Source organism: Gopherus evgoodei, chromosome 3 (genome assembly GCF_007399415.2).
Source record: "Gopherus evgoodei ecotype Sinaloan lineage chromosome 3, rGopEvg1_v1.p, whole genome shotgun sequence".
In the NCBI taxonomy this organism is placed as follows: domain Eukaryota; kingdom Metazoa; phylum Chordata; order Testudines; family Testudinidae; genus Gopherus; species Gopherus evgoodei.
Genome location: NC_044324.1, coordinates 28,638,877 through 28,661,037, shown reverse-complemented (window position 1 = coordinate 28,661,037; position 22,161 = coordinate 28,638,877).

Here is a 22,161-nt window from a genome sequence, read left to right as displayed (position 1 = left end):
TAATTTCCTTTGCAATTTGAATTAAAGTAAAAAAGAAGATATTAAATTAAATAGCACAATATTTTTAAAATATTCTCTGTATTACTGTAAGTGCAGCTGATTCGCTATCAATGTGGTCTGTGTTTAAAATGAGGGATTGTTTCAAAGGCCATAGACTTGACATAGGGATCACAAAGCAGCATTAATAACATCCAAAATGTATTATTCTAGAATGGGCAAACTCAGGCCTGGTCTACACTATGCGTTTAAACCGATTTTAGCAATGTTAAACTGATTTAACGCTGTACTCATCCACACTATGAGGCCCTTTATATTGATATAAAGGGCTCTTTAAATCGGTTTCTGTACTCCTCCCCAATGAGAGGAGTAGTGCTAAAATCGGTATTACCATATTGGATTAGGGTTAGTGTGGCCGCAAATCGATGGTATTGGCCTCCGGGTGCTATCCCACAGTGCACCACTGTGACCGCTCTGGAAAGCAATCTGAACTCGGATGCAGTGGCCAGGTAAACAGGAAAAGCCCCGCGAACTTTAGAATTTCATTTCCTGTTTGCCTAGCGTGGAGCTCTGATCAACACGGGTGGCGATGCAGTCCCAAATCCAAAAAGAGCTCCAGCATGGACCATACGGGAGATACTAGATCTGATCGCTGTATGGGGAGACAAATCTGTTCTATCAGAGCTCTGTTACAGAAGACGAAATGCCAAAGCATTTGAAAAAAATCTCCAGGCTACACAGTGCTGCGTGACAAGCGTAACGGAAAGCCAAAGAATCAAATGGTCACTCATGGAGGGAGGGTGGGGGGCTGAGGACTCCAGCTATCCCACAGTCCACAGCAGTCTCCGAAAAATATTTACATTCTTTGCTGAGCTCCCAATGCCTGTAGGTTCAAACACATTGTCCGGTGTGGTTCAGAGTATAGCTCGACAATGTACTCCCTCCCCACCCCCACGTGAAAGAAAAGGGAAAGAAATCATTTATTGACTTCAATGTCACCCTATGTCTACTGAATGCTGCTGGTAGACACGATGCTGCAGCAGTGAAGAGCAGTATCCCCTCCTCTCCCCTCCCCGGTGGCAGATGGTGCAGTAGGATTGCTAGCCGTCCTTGTCATCAGCCCGTGAGTGCTCCTGGCTGGCCTCAGGTGAGGGTGGCTGGGGGCGCCTGGGTGAAAATAGGAATGATTCCCGGTCATTCCCAGTAGATGGTACAGAACGGCTGGTAACTGTCCTTATCATAGCAACTGGGGGCTGAGCTCTATCAGCCCCCTCCCTTTCCTGTGTGAAGAAAAGATTCTGTACTGCCTGGATTATCATAGCAGTGGGAGGCTGGACTCCTCTCCCCCGCACCGCTTAATGTCCTGCCTGGACTATCATAGCACCAGGAGGCTGTCTTCCCCTCATCTTATCTCACTAACAAGTCACTGTTTCTTATTTCTGCATTCTTTATAACTTCATGACACAAAACGGGGGGGACACTGCCACGGTAGCCCAGGAAGGTTGGGAGAGGAAGGAAGCAATGGGTGGGGTTGTTGCAGGGGCACCCCCTGCAAATGGCATGCAGCTCATCATTTCTGCGGGATCTGACACGGAGCAGCTGTGCTCTCTGATACACTGGTTCTCTAGTACACTTGCCCCATATTCTAGGCAAGACTGACTCTATTTTTAGAAACCATAAAGAAGGGATTGACCCAGGGAGTCATTCCCAGTTTTGCCTTTGCGCCCCTGGCCGACCTCAGCCAGGGGTACTCATGATAGCAGCAGACAGTACAGAACAACAGATAACCGTCATCTTACTGCCAATTTACAATGGCAGCAGATGGTACAGAACAACTGATAACCGTTTCTGCTATCATGCAAAAGCAAACGAATGCTGCTGTGTAGTGCTACAGTAACGCCTTTGTTAGCGGCATCCAGTACATATACGGAGACAGTAAAAAAAAAAGCTGAACGGGCTCCATGGTTGCCATGCTATGGCGTCTGCCAGGGCAATCCAGGGAAAAAGGGCGCGGAATGATTGTCTGCCGTTGTTTTCCCGGAGGAAGGAATGAGTGACGACATTTACCCAGAACCACCGGCGATAATGATTTTTGCCCCATCAGGCACTGGGATCTCAACCCAGAATTCCAAGGGGCGGGGGAGACTGCAGAAACTGTGGGATAGCTACTGAATAGCTACCCACAGTGCAACGCTCCGGAAATCGACGCTAGCCTCGGACTATGGAAGCACACCGCCGAATTAATGTGCTTAGTGTGGCCACATGCACTCAACTTTATACAATCTATTTTACAAAACCGGTTTATGTAAAATCGGAATAATCCCGTAGTGTAGATGTACCCTCAATATTGCATTTGGGAATACTACAGGGATGATCCAAAACCCAATTAATTCAATATGAGTCTTTCCATTGACTTCACTGTGCTTTGCGTAAGGCCCTATACACAATAGTTAAAACACAGGTTTTGATCCTGCATTGAACATTGTGCAAGTGGAGTTTGCAGAGCAGGTCTATTTTAATATAGATAGAAGGGGTGGGAGCACAAAAAAAGCAGAGAACAGTATTTCCTTCCTCTCCCCCTATCACATTCAGAGGTCAGTTTGAAATTGAAAGTCTCCACTTTTTATTCTCACTTGCCTCTCCCGCTGCTTTGTGATGATCCAATAGTTTACTCAGGGGTTCTTTACCCACACATATCTTTTCACTGTGTTTGTGGACTATAATGTTACACTGGGATTGAAGCAGAGCAATAGACACAGTGTCCTTTGGATTTTATACAACAGTACACGCAGGTGCTAATATAATGTGACTGGCTGTTTGGAATGACCCATGGGGCTGATGCAAGCCTCATCTGGAACCTCAGCTGGGAAAGGGTAGACAGATATTCAAGAAGAAGGTCCTAACTCTAATAGTGATCAGACCATAAAAATAAATGGCTGGAAAAATTATCTGAAGCAGATGTCGACATAAAATCACCATTATGCGCAGATGGGAATGAGAAAGCACTGCAATTGGTCAAACTCCGTGCTGGAAAAAACACTCAGAATGGAATCTGGAGGTTCCTTAGCCTCTGTGGAAAGTCAAGGAGCATAAAATCCTCCCCACCACTCCCTTTAAAGAAAATAAATATGTCTATTAAAAAGAATGTATGTGAATATATAGCTATAGCTACACATTCTGATTAAATTATATACCACATTATTTTATTATAAATTTATTATTATATATAATTTAATCTTAGTGGATGCTTCATGTATGTGAAGACTGAGTTTTTTAAAGGATGGCATGTACAGAACAATTCATGTTAGAAACAGAAACCAAATGTGGGATTTCAATTAAGCTATTTTTGTGAAAAGGCCTCCGGCAAAAGTACAAGAAGATTAATTGGGATGTGGAGACCGTACAGAAAGGAGATGAAAGCAGAGGTGATGTGGAAAGATGGCAGTGTGTAAAAACGATTGCTAGGAAGCTTGTAGCTAAAGCAAACAAGTGATACTGAGGTAAAAAGTCAACAAATGGTTACAAAGAGGAAGAAGGGGTTGGACAAAAAGAAGAGCCCTATATTGTTCAACCACTGTTCCTACACCCTGTTTAAGAATAACCACTGATAGACTCTGAAAGCAATTCCACCCAGTTCTCTGTCAGAAAACAGATGGCTGCAAAGCTGCACCTTGTGAAATGATGTCAAATGGAGAATCCTGAAAGCTCAGGAGGGTCGGAGGGGAGAGGGAGGGAAGAGGATGAGAGAGACAGTGTGTGTCACCAGAATAGTGGAAGAAAAGTAAGTTTGGGTCTGGATAATAAATACTCCAAACTTCAATCAAAGCCAGGTTGAGCCTGTAGGGTCCAAAAAAGTTCATGGAAGTTTTATCTTTCATTTCTTCAAATCTCTGCACTTCTACTGGACCCAGGGAGGATGTAACGAGGGACTACAAGAGAAACGATTCTCATGGCATTCCCAGCCTGAGCAGACTGAAAGAATACTTGCTCTGGTGAGATTCTCAAGCCAGCTTTGAAGAGCCAAGAAATAATTCTCTGAACTTTGGATCATATATGCAAATCAGACACAAGCCTCAGAGCCACCTAGGTTTGCTCACTTCTGAGGAGATATACTGAGAAATAAATGGCTAATCACTTCAGAAATAAAGAGGAGGGAAATTAATAGGGAGAGGTGACTTATTGCATGTGCTCAGTCATGCGAGAAGGCTGCTGAAAAGAAAGAGTGGGAAAGAATAATCAAAAAGCAAGAGAAGAGAGCCTCCAAATTTTTTTTTAAAAAATGGTGGTGAAATGAAACCTCGTGCTGGAATATATTTGTGGAGGTGGAGATTTTAAAACCAAATGAATTTAGGGCTCCCTTCTGGTGTATGTATGGTAGGGAGCAAAGGAAAAGGGTTAGAAAGGATCAAACTCAGATAAGTGGATCAGGTTCTATGGAAAAATTTCCTCCTTTTCTGGGCGTTTGTGAAATCTCTTTAGATACAGACACAGTGTGCGTGGGACTGAAAGGGCCCTTTTTAAGGGGATAGCAATGCCATTTTCCAAGGCATATTCCCTTAACTGTCAAGTGAAAATACTGCAGGGAAAATTTGGCAAAAGGAACAAAATCCTGCCTCTGTTCACCTCACCCCCCGTGACCTGGAGCTCAGCTCTATGGGGGCATTTTCTTTTCAAACTTTAAATCTCCTTGCCTGAAATTTCACAGGATCTGACTTCAATTTTGCTTTGGCAAAGGTTTCCAATTTCAGAGACTATCACATTTTCTTGGTTTGGCTGTAGAAATTCTGCAAAGCAAGAACCAGCTGTTTTTGCCTGTGTTAACTGTCAGATGAATCAAGAAAAAATGAAAGCACAGAATCATTGCTCTGAGCTAAGAACCTTTGATGGTTAGATGATGGCAGATATATAGAAAATAATGGATGGATGGATTTAAAAAACAAGCAAAAGCACCACAAGGGCCATCCATAAGACACAAAAACAAATGGTGCTCAAAATCTTTATGCACTGATTGTTCATTTACATTCAAGAGATGAGCCATCAAAATATGTTACTGTACTTGTTAGTTAGAGGGTGTCCTTGATAAGCAAATTATGTATAATCTGAGCCTTGGTAGTTAAAATCAGCACATTCACTTCATTATCACAGGAACTGTGAAGAAGGGAAGAGAATTCCTGATATATCTGAACTGGAAACAGAGGAGAGGATGAAGTATAGGAGCCACTGGATTTATTACAGCATTATTTGGGATCACCAGCTTTGACCACTGAGACCATCATCACTATTCACCTATGCAAATGCAGCTTTCCCCACCATTAGATGATCTCTCCCCTTGTTCTCTTATCTGTCCATTTAATAATCTGTTGCCTATTGTTGATATCCTTGTCTACACTGGAAATGTAGTCAGATTCCAGTTAACTGTTTATCTGTACCAGTACAAACCCTTATTGTAGACAAAGGTAAATCATAGTTTATATTGGTGCAATTTACCCCCAGTTTTAAGTGACGGTCAGATGGAGCAGAACAAATGACAGTTTCCCTAAGGAGTCACACTGATGTCTCTGTAAGTGGCCATCGGTAGTTGAAAAGAGGGTATCCCTAGTGGTGGCAAGGCCTAACAGATTGTGGGCTGTCCGAGGCATGATTGTCTTTGAGCCATTTGCTGAATGGTGCCTACTACAATGGAGCCCTGATCTCTGTTTGGTGTTCTTTGGTATGAGCACAGTAGAAATATTAATAATAAGAAAGTAACCTTCTACTGTGTATCTGTGATAAACATAATGGCTATTGGCTACCTACGCAATATGCTGTAACATTTGCAAAAATGAAACTTTATGACTATACCGGCAGGCCCTCTCAGAGGTCCAGAGAGGCCCAGGCTACTTCTAGCTTTTGAGGCCCCTAGCAATAATAAAGATTTAAAATGATGACACATGAAAACAAAATAAGGCAGCAAAAAAGAGTGAGACATAATTTGAATTTTTTTTATTTAACAAATGTGTTTCCTAGCCTTTTTCTGTGCAAACACAGTAATTATTGAGGAAAAATCTAGCTTTCATGCAATGTCACAGTTGATATTAAGCACAATGAACCCATTCAAATGCTTTTGTCCCATAGTTGAATGGTGACAGTTCTTTACCTGCTTCAACCTATTGAAGTTGCGTTCACCTAAACCCACTGATGCAGGCAAACTGACAAAAATACGCACTTCAATTGTGATATTAGGAAACATCCCGGAGAGTCCAAGTTTGAATATTTCTTGAAGCAATCCAGTTTAAAGTTCGTGGAATATATTCATTTGAGGAAGATGACCTCATCACTGAGATCTTTTGTGATTTCTTTGTTGTACTGTTGCTGAAATTGTTCAGTTGTAGAAAGTAGATCTTCATTACTCAGTGTGTTGAACTACCAAGAAACCCAAAAGGGTACAAATTAGTCGCAGTGACTCAAATCGTGTGTGAGACCTGATTGAATAGAGTCAATGATGACAAAGAAGACACTGACTCTGTAATGCTGCTTAGCATCAGATTCAGCAGGTAAATTGTGATTGGTGGAGAACTCAGATGAAAAGCCAATATTCTGTGCTACTAAATTGGACTCAGTCAGGATTGCATCTCATTGTTCATGACTCTGTTGAAAGTCATTGATAAGACTTTCAGTGTTATCCCTCTCAAAGTTAAGTGTAGCATTGCATGCTTCAATTACCAGATTAATTTGATGGATCATTGTAAGTAGCTTTATCCACCAAGATGACATCAGAATGCATTCAAATTTGGACATGTACTTCTGAATTGACTGAAGTTCATTTCAAGCCTGTGCAGTGAGATTGAGAGATTCAAGTTCATTTAAAGCCTTTCTCACTGAATTCAAGTGCTGTGCAACAGGTTGAACACCATCAATCCGTGCAGACCATCTAGTTTGGACATCTCATGCAGTGAAACAGGAAGATATTGCTTCAGAATTTCCCACCTTTGTGGACTGCTACTGAAGAGGTTGTATATTTGCTGAAGAGTTCCAAAGTAAGTCATTGCCTCCTTGCATGATGCGGCACAGTCAAGGTTCAGTGTGTGGTTTCCACAGCTGAAGAAAATACAGTTTGAATCACGCTCAAGCAGAACGGCCTGTACTTCCCTGCCATATTAGATCCATTGTCATAGGCTTCACCAATGCAGCCTTGAAAATCTATCTTTAAAACTTCTAGATGCTAGTACTCGAGCAGCAATTTCTTTCCCAGTTCTTCTCATGGAATTATCAAACAAAATAAACCATTCTTCAATTGAAAATTTTGAGCTGTCTACAATCTTAACATATCAAATAACCATAGTAATCTATTCCTTGTGAGAACAATCTGGAGTGGCATCAACAATGATTGAGAAATACTTGGCATTTCAAATCTCATCAAGCTCAATAAACTAATTTTGTAGGCATGTGAAGAGATGATGGACTTTCATGCACTTTTGACTCGCTTGCGACTCTCAAATGCGTTTAACATGTTTCACATGCTCTGATAAAAATGGGTCACATTTGTTGCGAAGCTCAACTATGCCTAGAAAGTTTCCATTTGCACGATCACCAATACGTTGACTGGAACCAAAGAAAGCCAATCCCTGCTCAGAAAGAAAAACGATGACATTCAGGATGCGCTCAAGAAGTTTTTTTCCAGTTATTAGTTTCTGTAGAGAGTTCAGTTAATAGTAAATACTCAACTGAACTTTCAGCTGATGCTGCCCTACTGGCGTAATTTTCTTTGATGTTGAACTCTTATGTGATAGTATTCGGTCTTTCAACTTCCTCCAACCTCTGTTGATGCTCCATCCTGATTGATCAGAGAGAACTGATGCATTGGCAGCACTTTCATTTAAAATGAAGCAAGGTGCACAGTACAGGATTGTTTTTCTGTACTCCAGCATAAACAGTCTCTTGTGCAGGTCTCACCATTTGGAAGAGTTTCTGTCAGTAGGGAAAGCATGATTATCAGCATCTCATGGAATGTTACTTGGAATTTCAAAATAACTAATTTGAATAAAAGATTGCATTTGGGCAGCATTTCTCTTGTCAGTAATTCCAATGCCAGTCACAGTCAAACTGGTAGTACTCATGAATTGAATCTGGGCCTATAGATTACGAAAGCCTATGAGGATGACCAGGGCTGATGCAAGGATATTTTGCTCCCTAGGCAAAACTTCCACCTTGTGCCCGCCCTCCCTTCCTCCCTCCACAGAGCATTGCTCATTATAAACCTGCAAAAATGAATACAGTAGTGTAAAAAAAAAATTGGGGGCACTGCTTTTTGGCACCTCCAAATCTAGTTGGCCTAGTGGTTACACTGTCCATGATGATGGCCAAGCTATTAAGATAGGTCTCAACCAACCAACTAACCAGTCACCTCTTTTAGCTACCATATGAAGATAATAATGAGGAATTGTCACACATAAATAATTTCTTAGTCAACTAAACATAAAACTATAAAGACACTAAAATGTAACAATTCTCAACCTTTCAACATGAACTTGATTCAGCACAAGCCACTAGTAGTGGTTTGTTTATATAATCAGCTGATCTGAGAAGACACATTCATCAAGGTCTAATCTTGTACCATCAGAACCTATATATCTTTATTAATATTTATGAAACAAAAATATGTCTTTTATCAAATCACATTTCTTATTTGCTTAAATTTGCAGCTGTAAGCTGAGAGAGTGTCACATTTTAGTCCGATAGGGATGCACATAAAAAGAAGTTGCGAAACTTATCAAATTCCAGAAAAAATAACAAGTGTCTAAATTTGAGGCTCCATTTGAACTTGAGGCCCAGGCCAAATGGCCCTGCTGCTCTTCCCCTGCCCCCCCTAGGCCCTGTATACTGGGAAGGAAGCTGGAACAGGTTAGAAAAAGCCTGAGTGCCTGTGGTAGCTATATGATCTTTGAGTCTCAAAAGAGAAGAAAACAATTTGCAAAGACCAATTCAGATTAATGCCTGCATGGGTGGCTCCTGGATTCTATACACTGAAAAACAAAAAAGTTCTCACTGCTTTAAAACTTCCATGCAAATCGAATTAATGCCATCTCAAGTACTACGAATTTGTTTGTTCTCAACTGCAGCTAGCAGTATCCAATCAGTGGTGCTGTAGGAACATTTGTCTCCTTCGCCTAATTCCATCAATTGGCATCAGCAGCTCTAGTTCTACATCTCCAAGCATTCTTGTCAAGTGCATCCACCAAGCCAACGCTAACCTTCTTGATGTCCTCTTTCAGCGTCTCAACCCATCTTTTTCTGAGTCTTCCTCTTGGTCTTTGTCCTATGATTACTAGCTGTTGTACTCCCGGGCCAACATATCACACATCCCATCACCTCATTGACCCAGGCATCTCTGTCAATACGCCCTCAACTTTTCCATGATGGGCATATCTGCAGCGTGGCTTATACTGTTTCATTCATGTCTTTGGTGAGATTCTACTCAGAATGGCTAACTCATGTTCCACTCACACTACCACAGCTACACTTAGCATACTAGTTCAGTCAGAACTAGCACACATAGGTCTATCCAAGATGGGAATTATACTCCCAATTCAGGTGTACACATTTCATTCCCCCTTTTATTTGTGTGGGTCTTACATATAGCAGGCATGTCTATCGACGTTGCTACAATTGATGCACCGGGGGTTAATTTAGCAGGTCTAGTGAAGACCCACTAAATCGACCACAGATCATTCTCACGTCGACGCCAGTACTCCACCACAATGAGAAGCATAAGACAAGTCAATGGGAGAGCATCTCCACTCACAGCACCATGTAGACATCGCACTAAGTCAACCTAAGTTATATCAATGCCAGCTACACCATTCACTGTAGCTGGAGTTGCATAACTTAAGTCGACTTACCCCCATAGTGTAGACGAGGCTAGCAACAGGGGACAAAGAAATACCTAGGAAAAGATAGGAAATGTGAAGTAATATAAAAAGTGACTAGACTGACTAGATTTCAAGACTAGTGCTTGAAATTAATGTGTCATTCCATTTTAGAATGACAAAATACCGTACAGTGAAAGAGGAAAAAGAAGAAATCATTTTAAATAAAAGGAAGAAGGAGAAAGCCACCACTCCACAAAGGGTATCTGTGACACTGAGTCAGGCTGCCAGCTGTCAGGTAGCATAACCTTTGATTCCAGAGATTCAGGAAGAGAAAATGGTACTTCAGTTTGACATTTAAGTCAACAGCAAACTAAGTCAAGTCCAAACAGATCCAAACTATTAAACTATTTCAAACTGGAAAACTATCTGTTGCTATGGACACAATATTATCGGAGTTCATAGCATACCCAGGAATTTACATAAAAACAAATGAAGTTCTTCTGTGAAGAGGTTCTTCAATGAAAAGCGCAGTCTCCATGCTCACACTACATTCCTGCTATCTATAGTCTTCTCGTAATCCCTTCAATGAAAGGTACAAAAGTGAAGATTATGTGGTGCTCTCCTAGTCTTTTCTCACTGTTTGCTGAGCAGAGGAGGATAGCTTATAAAAAGGGCCTCAAGTTGTTCCCTCAGGTAACCAGGTTGCTCAAGGTTGTCTATCCCGGTCCTTAAACTCCACTGTTAACTTTTATTTCACTCTTTTTAAGTTCCACAACTCCGCAGAATCTAGCATCAAAACAGAAAACATAGGAATGTTGCCTGCAGAATATGTAAGTACTAAACAGAGACACATTTCAAGTTATTTAACAATATGCAAATCATCCAAAATGCTCCAATTCAGTAAAATATGAATGTGGCTGCACAAGCAAGTTGCACATTGTTACTATATAGGTGTCTTGATGTACAATCAGAGGTATCTGATTTACTATTAGTCAATACAGATATATTTGTTTGGGCAAATGGGGTAGAAATTAATTCAGGGATTGTTGATCAAATGCCTAATTCTCTCACATTCCCTAGTATAAATCAGAAATACCTCCATGTAAGGCAATGGAGTTCCACCATTGTAAAACCAGGGTCAGAGGAGACCTATAGACTTTATAGGGCAAAACCTGCAGTGGAGTTGAGCCCTTCACCTACCTTCAGCTCATTGGGATGAGAAGATGTTTAGTGCCACTCAGGATTTGGCCCTTAGACCATGAAAATTATCTCAGAAATGCATATATTTAAGAATAAACAACTTGTCATCCCTATTAGCAATTGCCAAACAAACTTCCTCTTTTATGAATGTTTTGCCCCAGCTGGATTGATTGGTAAAAGGTTCTGGTTTTCAATGTATCAGTCCACTGCTAATGAAGTTGCATTTTTAAACATTACCAAAGTATTTCATGTGCCTCATAGATGCTCCCTTGATGAGGTCTTACTTGGTACATAGCTTCCAAATATTAACTCCTAATGAGGCCTTCCCCAAATTGTGATCTGAGCCTGTCCACTCTGGTTATGTATGAAAATGTGCAAATACTACATTAGCACACAAAGCTTCTTAATGCTGCTCCTTTCACTCTGAGATCACAAAGCACTTCACAAAAGAGTATCAGGACCATAATCCACATTTGGCAGACTGGGGAAACTGAGGCACAGAGCAGTGAAGTGATTTGCCTAACATCCCTAATAGGTCAGTGACAGAGATAGTAGAAGCTCTCAAGGGTGAAATCCTCCCCCCTTGAAGTCAATTAACTCCAATGGGGCCAGGATTACATCCCAGATTTCCTGGCTCTTAATCTAGTGCCCCATCCACATGTCTAAGAAGATATTTTCAGTAAAGCGGTGAAAAACTGCTGGTTTTCACTTTAAGTGTGTTCACATCATATGAAAACTGAGCAGTTAGAGGGAAAGCAAAAAAGAGCAGTGAAAATGATTATGGAGATGGAGAGATTGCTTTATGACAGAGGATGGGATAGCTCAGTGGTTTGCACATTGGCCTACTGAACCCAGGGTGGTGTGTTTAATCCTTGAGGGGGCCATTTGGGGAACTGGGGTAAAAATCTGGGAATTGGTCCTGCTTTAAGTATGGGGCTGGGCTAAATAACCTCCTGAGGTCCCTTCGAGCCCTGATATTCTATGTTTAAAAGATGACTAATGTGGAGACATTCTATCCATTTGACCCCCTAGTCTTGATCTTGGGTGGCTAGTCTGAGTCTCTGCAGGAGCCATAATGTCTGCACAGCTGTTCTTAGCATGCTAGCTTTGATAACTGAAGGGGGTGGGGGTAGCTCTCTTCTATGGAAAGCCAGCCAGTCATTTAGCTATAAAGTCCCTCTTGGTGGTTGTTCTCGGCTTGTTTTACATGTAAAAGGTTAAAAAAGTCTCCCTGCATAGGTAAAAGAAAGGGAGTGGGTGTTATGTAAAGCCTCTGCTCAAATGCAGTTCTAAGATTTATAACTTGTATCATTAAGTTCTGCAACCTTTTTGCAGACTTTGTAACTTCAGTTATTGTTAGCATAGCCTTTTAAGTTTTGTAACCTTTGCAAGCTCTGAAACCTTTTCAAGTTACCACTGGTATGAACTTCCAAGCTGTGTAATATCCCATCACACAATCAGAGAGAGTGTGAACAAGGGAGTGTGTGTGAGGAAGATAAGGGAGTGTGAACAAAGGAGTGTATGTGGGACTGGGCAGAGAGGAACTGCAAAGAGAAAGGAGCCCGGAGCCAGGGCCAGGTATGTCTAATATAATCTGCCCTGAGAAGGCAATCACGGAGTGCTGTAAAGAAAAGAAGGACCTGGTATACATGAGAGGAACTGGTCTGGGAATGCTTCTGGGTGATGGACACAGAAAGGAAACTTAGTGTATGTGACAGGAGCTGCCCAGTTCCAAAATAAGAGGAAGAAGGCATGCACACAAGCCCCTGCTTCTTGACCTGCTCAGCAGCCTGGATTCATGACTGCAAGTGGACACACCAGATCTACCATGCTTTGGCTTCTTGGCCTTCATGCTGTCTCTGGTAACTCTCTGCTTGTGTAAATGTGTGGCTGCATGAGGATGTGAATGTGTGCATGTATGAATAAGCTCCGTCTCTTTTCCTTCTGGCCTAACAGCGTCACTGTGATAAAACTAATACAAGTGTGACCCTGGGTTGTTTTTTAGGGGAACAGAGGTAACAGTGGGTACCTGACTAAAAGAGCCATTGGGATGGCTAGAACTTTTTAAAATTGAAAGAAGACTCCCCATTTCTGGGTCTGTTGTTGTTCCCCTCTTCCCTCACCAGTGCCGAATAGACGGGAATAATCACTTCCCTCAATAGGCTGGCAATGCACCTACTAATACAGCCCAATATGCCATTAACCTTCTTGGCAACAAGGGCACACTGCTGACTCATATACAGTTTCTCATCCACTGTAACCCCTAGGTCCTTTTCTGCAGAACTGCTGCTTAGCCAGTCGGTCCCTAGCCTGTAGCAGTGCATGGGATTCTTCCTTCCTAAGTGAAGGACTCTGCACTTCTCCTTGTTGAACCTCATCAGGTTTCTTTTGGCCCAATCCTTCAATTTGTCTAGGTCACTCTGGACCCTGTCCCTACCCTTTAGCATATCTACCTCTCCTCCCAGCTTAGTGTCATCTGCAAACTGGCTGAAGGTGCAATCCATCCAATCATCCAGATCATTAATAAAGATATTGAACAAAACCGGCCCCAGGACCAACCCCCAGGGCACTCCGCTTGATATTGGCTGCCAACTAGACATGGAGCTGTTGATCACTATCCATTGAGCTCAATGATCTAACCATCTTTTTATCCACCTTATAGTCCATTCATCCAATCCATACTTTTTTTTAGCTTGCTGGCAAGAATACTTCCTTGTTAATTAACAACATTCCGTACTTTGCAAATGGCCTTCCAGTCACATTAGCCAAATTAGTGAGGTCCCATTATATTGTATTATTCATAATCGGGCAACAAAATCATTACTTCATGCTCTTGGGTTTCCATTACATCTGATAGCCAACGAAAAAAAATCTCTTCTCACCTGTCTGGCTGCATGGCTTAGCATATTTATGTTCCGTTCTATATCAAATGCTTCTAATTGTAAAGATCAGCTTTATTGGGCTGATAGTATTATCTGTGGCAGTGTTTCAGTATCCTTATTCACCTTCCTATCAATCAGAGGTCTGAAGGGTAGGAGAAAAGTAAAGTGCCTGTTAAAGTACTATCTTTGTTAAAAGCTATATTTGTTTTGGATGAGATGTGTCATATATCTCGTGTGCAGCATTGCCTGTCTGATATGTCCTGTCACATTTTTTCTATCATGTGTCACATTATATAAGGTCATGCCACTTCAGCGAACAGTAAGTTACATGTAACTAGAATGGCAGCGAAGTGCTTGCCAGAAATTCCATCCTTACACTTCACTCCTTAGTCTTGAGATGAAAAGCAAATCAAGAATTACAGCACTGAGCCACCAAGCCACCTGAAAAAAGTAAATTGACAACTGCTGTGTGCACAACAGTCAACAGAGCTTTTGAAATCTGATTTAGAGCCTATTACTGCATTCCCTACCCAGAGCAAACCCCTATTAAAGTCAAATGAAAGTCTGTACAAACTAGGGGATTACACAGTGCCTTCTCCAAGGAATCTAAAGGCCCAAGCCTACATTCAAGAAATAAGCATCATGCTCCAGATTGTAACACTTTCTGGAAGGGACAAAGGACCTAATTCACTTGTCACTTAAACTAGTGCAAATCAGTAGTAACTCCACTGAAGATAATGGCATTACAGCTGTGTAAGTGAGAGAAGAATCAGGCTCATGTCTTTTCTGCAGATTTGTGTGGTGCCAACAACACAGATGCTAAATAAATATAAAATAATAACAGTAAGGAAACTATGAAGTGCTATTTGGGACAGAAAGAAATCACTGCCTGAAGACCTCTTTAAGAGGACAGGTTATTTTGAGTAAATGTCAAAAGGATTCAGGAATGCACTGTTTGTATATATAATGTGGTTCTTAATAAAACATTTGTATCTGAGCTTTAAAATCTTCATTAATTGCCAGCAAGATATTTGACAAACTGTATGAGCACATTTAATATAATTCTCAGGAATACTAGTTCTGTCATGGGTTTGCTGGTATGAATCTTCAGGAATTGTTTTGTTGGCAGTTAACCTGGATACAACAATGGGTGCACTAATCTTTCATTCACTGGCAGCAGAAGGCCAGCATACCTTTGCCATATTAACTGCAGGGACCTCATCTTAAAAGACAATGCAAGCCCTACAAAACTGCTTTGGACTCATTCCAAATAAATGAAATATAATATACAGTGCAATGTGTTAAGTTTTGGCAGTGAAATCAATTAATTCAAGGAACTTGACAACTTATATACTTGTGCAGTGCTGAGCAAATAGCACAAAAAAGGGATTTATGGGAAGTCTTTTGATGGAAAACCAAAAATCCCCTTTGATAGTATTTTTGACCTTTCATTCACTTTCTGTGAATATCTGAATGAGTAAATGTTTGTTCAAAAGAAAGTTCATGGGAAGACATCATATATGTATTTACATATATTTGCATCAGAAATGTCCAGCAACCATCTCAAAAGCTCTGCATGCCCATTAGAGTCATTCAATCGAGGAGCAAAAATAATACCAGGTGACTTATATGACCTATCACTTTGTGCAAAAAGTGATTGGGAATTAGAAATAAACAAAGCAATAGTTGTAGGGCATAGTCTGTGAGGAAGCCATAGGATCATATATGTTTGTAGAAACCATTCACTGAATAATTCTAAATGACAATTTCATAACATCCAGTCTAATCACAGATAATTTGCAAACAGAAATTGGGCTAAACACATCAAACTATTTACAGCAACCAGTTTTTCTAGGAGCAAAGTTTTGACCCTGAACAATGAGAAGTGTTACAGACTCCAAGAAGTCCACTAGGGACTTCACTCTTGATATCACTTTTAGATGAAAGGTGCTCAGATACTAACTAGAGTAATGGGTGGTTGTATAAACCCCTAAAATATAGACAGTTTTCTTATTGGCTTCAAACAGTTCATTAGCAACATGGAAGCAGTGAAAAAAAGAAAAAAGAATCAAGAAAAAACTTGCAGCACTGGTTTATTTCACCATGAAAGATGACACCATCAACCCACTGTCAGCTATGGATCCATTATTAGCAGCAGACCTCCAAAGTTCTAGTCCTATCACAGATGCTAATGGCCACAATGCCTGACCTCAAACTTTGACACTTGTTTCAGTAAGAGTAACACACATGAGGCTTGTGGCAAAGGCACCATTTCCATCAAGTGACCCCATTGATTTCAAAGAGACTACTCCCAGGTGTAAATGTTCTCAAGGGTTCAGTAAAAGCTCAGCAGTCTGGCATATTCTTATTTTAGCTCAGTTAGTTCCTTAAAGGCTGCAGAGAATTTTTAAAACTCTATATAGTCCAGTCACTAGATGGGAACTGATAGCCACATGATGAAAGTATGGATTACATATCTATCTATCTATTTAGGACATTTTGTAGATTATATGAGAAAACATATTTCCCCACCTCGTCCCCAATATTTGCAGGTCAAGGTTCAGATAAGTTTGCTCAAAGTTCAGAAATGATAGATGTTAAGTACAAAAAACTCTCCCCAGGCTAAGTCTTGGCTTTTCCAGGAGTTTTGTATTTGGGACATTGCTTAGATGCTCCAGGCACAACCCAGGAAGCAGACTGGGAGGAAGGGACAAGCCAAGCGCCATTCCTGTAGTTGGTGCAGCATATGTCTCACAGCTCCATCCAAGCTGTGCATTAAAGGGTTCACAGCTGATGCTTCATCCCCTTCCATCATTGGAGGGGGTACAACAACTCTGCAGAGTCTCTTGAGATTGCAGGAAACCAGTGAAGAATCATTTTATGCCTCTTTATTCTTCTGAGCCAGACCTCAGGATGAATAACAATTTCTCTTAAATATTTACATGATCTCCATTATCATATTGTCTGCATGCCTCACAATCCTTATTTTAATATATTTATGGTCACAGCGTCCCTGTGAGATAGGAAAGCTCATGTTATCCCCATATTACACACGAGGAACCGAGGCATAGAAAGGCCTAGTGATTTGCCCAGGGTCACATAGAAAGTCTATGGCAGAGCAAGGAACTGCTCCCCAGCCTCACAAGTGTCAGGGGAGAGCCCTAACCACTGGACCTCCAGTCTCACCCCAAACTTTTTAACCTGCACCTAGAATATAGGAGTTGCTGCACTGGATCAAACCCCAGGTCCATCTCATCTGTGTCATAACCAGATCAGAAAAGTTAATAGCACAGAAGTACTTTATATCTCTTTGACTGTAAAGGGTTAACAAGTTCAGTAAGCCTGGCTGTCACCTGACCAGAGGACCAATCAGAGGACAGGATACTTTCAAATCTTAAGAGAGGGAAGTTTTTGTGCTGTGCTGTTAGAATTTGGTTGTTGTTCACTCTGGGGGCTCAGAGGGAGCAGATGTGCAACCAGGTTTCTCTCCAGTCTCTCCAATACAGGTTCTTATAAGTTCAGACTAGTGAGTACTAGGTAGATAAAGCGAGTTAGGCTTACGGTTGTTTTCTTTATTTGCAAATGTGTATTTGGTTGGAAGGAGTTCAAATGTGTATTTGACTGAAAGGAGTTCAAATTGGCATTTTGCTGAAAAGATTTTAATTTGTACTTGTATACTTAGGCTGGGAGGGTATTCCCAGTGTCTACAGCTGAAAGACCCTGTACCTATTCCATTTTAAATTTACAAAGATAATTTTTACTGTTTTTTTCTCTTTAATTAAAAGTTTCTTGTTTAAGAACCTGATTGTTTTTTTATTCTGGTGAGACCCCAGGGTACTGGGTCTGGATTCACCAGGGAATTGGTGGGGAGAAAGGCGGGAAGGGGGAGAGAAAGGCTAATTTTTCTCTGTGTCAGGATTACTTTCTCTCTCAGGAAGAGTCTGGGAGGGGGAAAGAGAAGGAGGGAGGAAGGTGAATTGTCCTCTCTGTTTTGTGATTCAAGGAGTTTGAATCACAGTGATCTTCCATGGTAACCCAGGGAGGGGAAGTCTGGGAGAGGTAACAGTGGGGGAAAGGGTTTGCTTTCCTTGTGTTAAGATCCAGAAGGTCTGGGTCTTGCGGGGTCCCCGGGCAAGGTTTTGAGGGGACCAGAGTGTACCAGGCACTGGAATTCCTGGTTGGTGGCAGCGCTACAAGTTCTAAGCTGGAATTGAGCTTAGAGGAATTCATGCTGGTACCTCATCTTTTGGACGCTAAGGTTCAGAGTGGGGAATTGTACCATGACAATCTGTTATCCTGCAACCAAGGTGTTTGGCAAGTTCTGCAGTTTTTCATTTATTTTGATTACTATCTTTCCAAGTATTTGGCTAACTCTATAGCTGGTTGATAAATTAATCAAACATGTATGACATTTTTGTCTCTGATGTTCTACCCCTATCACTAGTATACCCATCACTAGTATGGATGAGATGTCTCAGAGTAACAGTGTGAGTCTGGGGAGGCTGACACTGACATATTCCTCATTTTGACAGACAAGGTGGGTGAGGTACAGTAATATATTTTATTGGATCAACTTCTGCTGGTGCGAAAGACAAGCTTTCAAGTCCAATAAAATATATTACCTTACCCAGCTTGACTCTCTAATATCCTGGGACCAACACAGCTACAACAACACTGACATTACTCATTTAGCATTCCTCATTTTCTTTTAGATGGTACAAAGTTTTCAGTATAGTTTGGTGAAAAAGACACTTTATTGAAGCTCTTCTGAGAACAGCCTCGTAGGCTTGAATGGGGCATAAGATTCAAGCTTACTAGTCTGTGACTCCAGAAATGTAGCTGGGACAAAAAACAGGGCAGTAAACTTGTCAGTTTTTGAGGACTATGCTAGTTACCTTTCAGGACTATGAGAAATAAAAACATAAGAACGACCATAATGGATCAGACCAAAGGTCTATCTAGCTCAGTATCTTCCAGCAGTGGCCAGTGCCAGGTGCCCCAGAAGGAATGAACAGAACAAGTAATCATCAAGTGATCCATCCCCTATCATCCATTCACAGCTTCTGGCAAACACAAGCTAGAGACACCATCACTACCCATACTGGCAAATAGCCATTAATGGAAATAAATTTGTTAGTCTCTAAGGTGCCACAAGTACTCCTGTTCTTATTAATGGACCTATCGTCCCTGAATGTATCTAGTTCTTTTTTGAACCCTGTTAGTCTTGGCCTTCACAACATCCTCTGGCAAGGAGTTCCACAGGTTGATTGTGCACTGTGTGAAAAAAGCCCTTCCTTTTGTCTGTTTTAAACCTGCTGCCTATTAATTTCATTTGGTGGCCCCTAGTTCTTTTGTTATGAGGAGTAAATAACACTTCCTTATTTACTTTCTCCACACCAGTAATGATTTTATAGACGTCTACCATATCCCACCTTAGTTGTCTCTTTTCCAAGCTGAAAAGTCCCAGTCTTATTAATCTCTCCTCATACGGCAGCCATTCCATACCCCTAATCATTTTTGTTGCCCTTTTCTGAAACTTTTCCAAGTCCAATATATCTGTTTTGAGATGGGGTGACCACCTCTGCACACAGCATTCAAGATGTGGGCGTACCATCGATTTATATAGAGGCAACATGATATTTTCTGTCCTATTATCTATCCCTTTCTTAATGATTTGAAAAACATTCTGTTCACTCTTTTGACTGTCACTGTACATTGAGTGGATGTTTTCAGAGAACTATCCACAATGACTCCAAGATCTCTTTCTTGAGTGGTAACAGCTAATTTAGACTCCTTCCTTTTATACGTATAATTGGGATTATATTTTCCAATGTGCATTACTTTGCATTTATCAACACTGGAATTTCATCTGCCATTTTGTCACCTAGTTTTGAGAGATCATTTTGTAGCTCTTCACAGTCTGCCTGCTCTTCACAGTCTTGAACAGCAGCTATGCACGTCATTGATTATGTCCTGATTCTGTAGCACTGTAACCAATGGTATTGTACCAGGACAGGTCAAACACTTGGTTTTCAGATCATCTTTAACTGTAATATTTATGTATAATATTGTAGCTACTCCAGAAAACAATTCAAATATGCTGCTAGTGAGTTGAGGTCTGACTATGAAAACCACTATTAAAACATCCATTATCTTTTGTATACCACTGAAAACAAAGGCTATGAATCATGGTCATATATTTCCTAATTAAACTAACCTAATGAGACCAGAAATGTAAAGAGAGAAAAAAAATTCATCTGCTGAATTTCTATCCAGATTTTTACCTCAACATCACCTCCAGGGAAGACTGACAGTCCAGGGTTTAAACTCAGGCTGAAGCCTAACCCCCTTCTGTCTACACATGAATCGTGCTAACTCTGGACTTGAACCAAGGATCCCAGGACCCCACAGCAGTGAAGGGGTCAAGCCTGAATCAAGCCAGGATCCTGAAGTCAAGCCATATTACTTTGCAGTGCAGATACAGCTGCAATGGACTCATGCCCTGGGAGTCCACCAAAAAGTATCCTACACTCCCATAAGCCAACTTTCTTTGTCCAATGAACAGTCAAGTATGGTGGACAGTCAAGGTTTCCCACACTGCACCACGAACAAAGGGCTAGAGTGGCTACACATTGGGAGTGTTCTAGGAAGTCTGGGATATGGATGGTTGGAATCAGGCCCGCATAGTGCAGTGTAGACACTGGAGCCCCAGGCTGAGACCCAGGGTTCAACAGTTCCTAACCTGGAGTTACAAATGAATGTAGACACTCAAGCTCTAGGTTAACAAACCCAAGGTCTGCTAACTTGAGTTCTACTCACCCTGGCCTTATGTTGTGCACAAAAGCTCCGTTAACATCAGTGGGAAACAAATGTGGGGGAGGGAGCATAGACTAGACCTCTGTGCAAAAAGAAAATTGAAATAAAAGTAATTTCTCATTTGTCTCCATTCTCCAAACTCTCCCCATTTCTCTTTCCTTCCCTCTTTCATCTTTTCTCCTCTCATATCCTGTCAATTGTTTTAACTGTTGATCTAGAAATGTTATTCTGCTGTCCTCCATTTCCCAGGTTCCATGGTAATATGGATACATGCAATATTTTCATCTTCTCCTGTCCCCTCTCTTAGCTCTTAAGCTGGCTGATTGATTCCGGCTGTCATTGCTGGGTAGTAGGATTCACTCTCTTGCTAAAATAATGCTGCTCCAACTGCTACCACCCCTGACTCTGTTAGCCTCTTACTGGCTTTTGGATCAGGTCCTATGCAGTGAGTTTCGATCACATCTGTAGTGCTCAGTCTTTTTCTAACCTGAAGGATGTGTCCACACCTCCCTTGGGTATCACCACACCTGACTCTAGAATACTCCTGCCAGAGTGGAACAGTTTGACTAGCTAGTAATGCCCCATACAAACAAATTAGCATGACCCACAGAGTCTGTATTTTATTAGTAACTGTTAGTGACATGTTTGTAACTGATGACTTCAATGCACATTATAATTGAGCAGCAAAATAAAATACATCCAAAGGTAGATACCACCATCTGCCATTGCAGTTCCTCCAAGCGCACATATTACCAGGGTTATTTCCCTGGAATTATTTTCAAATTTGGCAGACATGAGAGAATTCAGTGTTCAAAACGCTTTTCTTTTTTTATTTGTTAGTCTGAAGAGATTAAAACCCAAGTAAAGTTTGCACTGACCATCAACACTAGGGCCCACCTTCCAGAAAACACATCAATTGTCATTTTTATCACAGCTTTTTACATTCAGTCGCAAACCTCTCACTTGTCCTCTCCTGGAGTTTCTCACACATCTTCATTTCTCCCATGTAGCTCATAGTGTCTTCAAAAGTTGCTATTTTGGAAGCAAGGAGGACAGTAGGCCTTTGTGTCCAGAGACGACAATTCAAACTTGAGTTAGAGTACAAGCAAAAAATAAAATAAACTCACAGATGGTTTCCTGCAGATGACAAGCCAATGATGCTACATGGTGTCAACCCCTGAAAATTAAAATCTCTCTGAACTTTGGATATCAGTGGCTGGTTTTTCAGTTATAGGCAGCTGACCCCATACTATTTGCTTCTTGCCTTTCAGTGATTTTGCAACTGGTGGGCTGTGACCAATGCTTATTACTTTGATTGGAATTGTATCACTGCCACCAGGTGTTCCCTTTGGGTGTTTGTGGTATCCATCTGCTGTCTCTTGGCTTATTATTCAAATGAAAGCTCTCCAAGGCAGGCA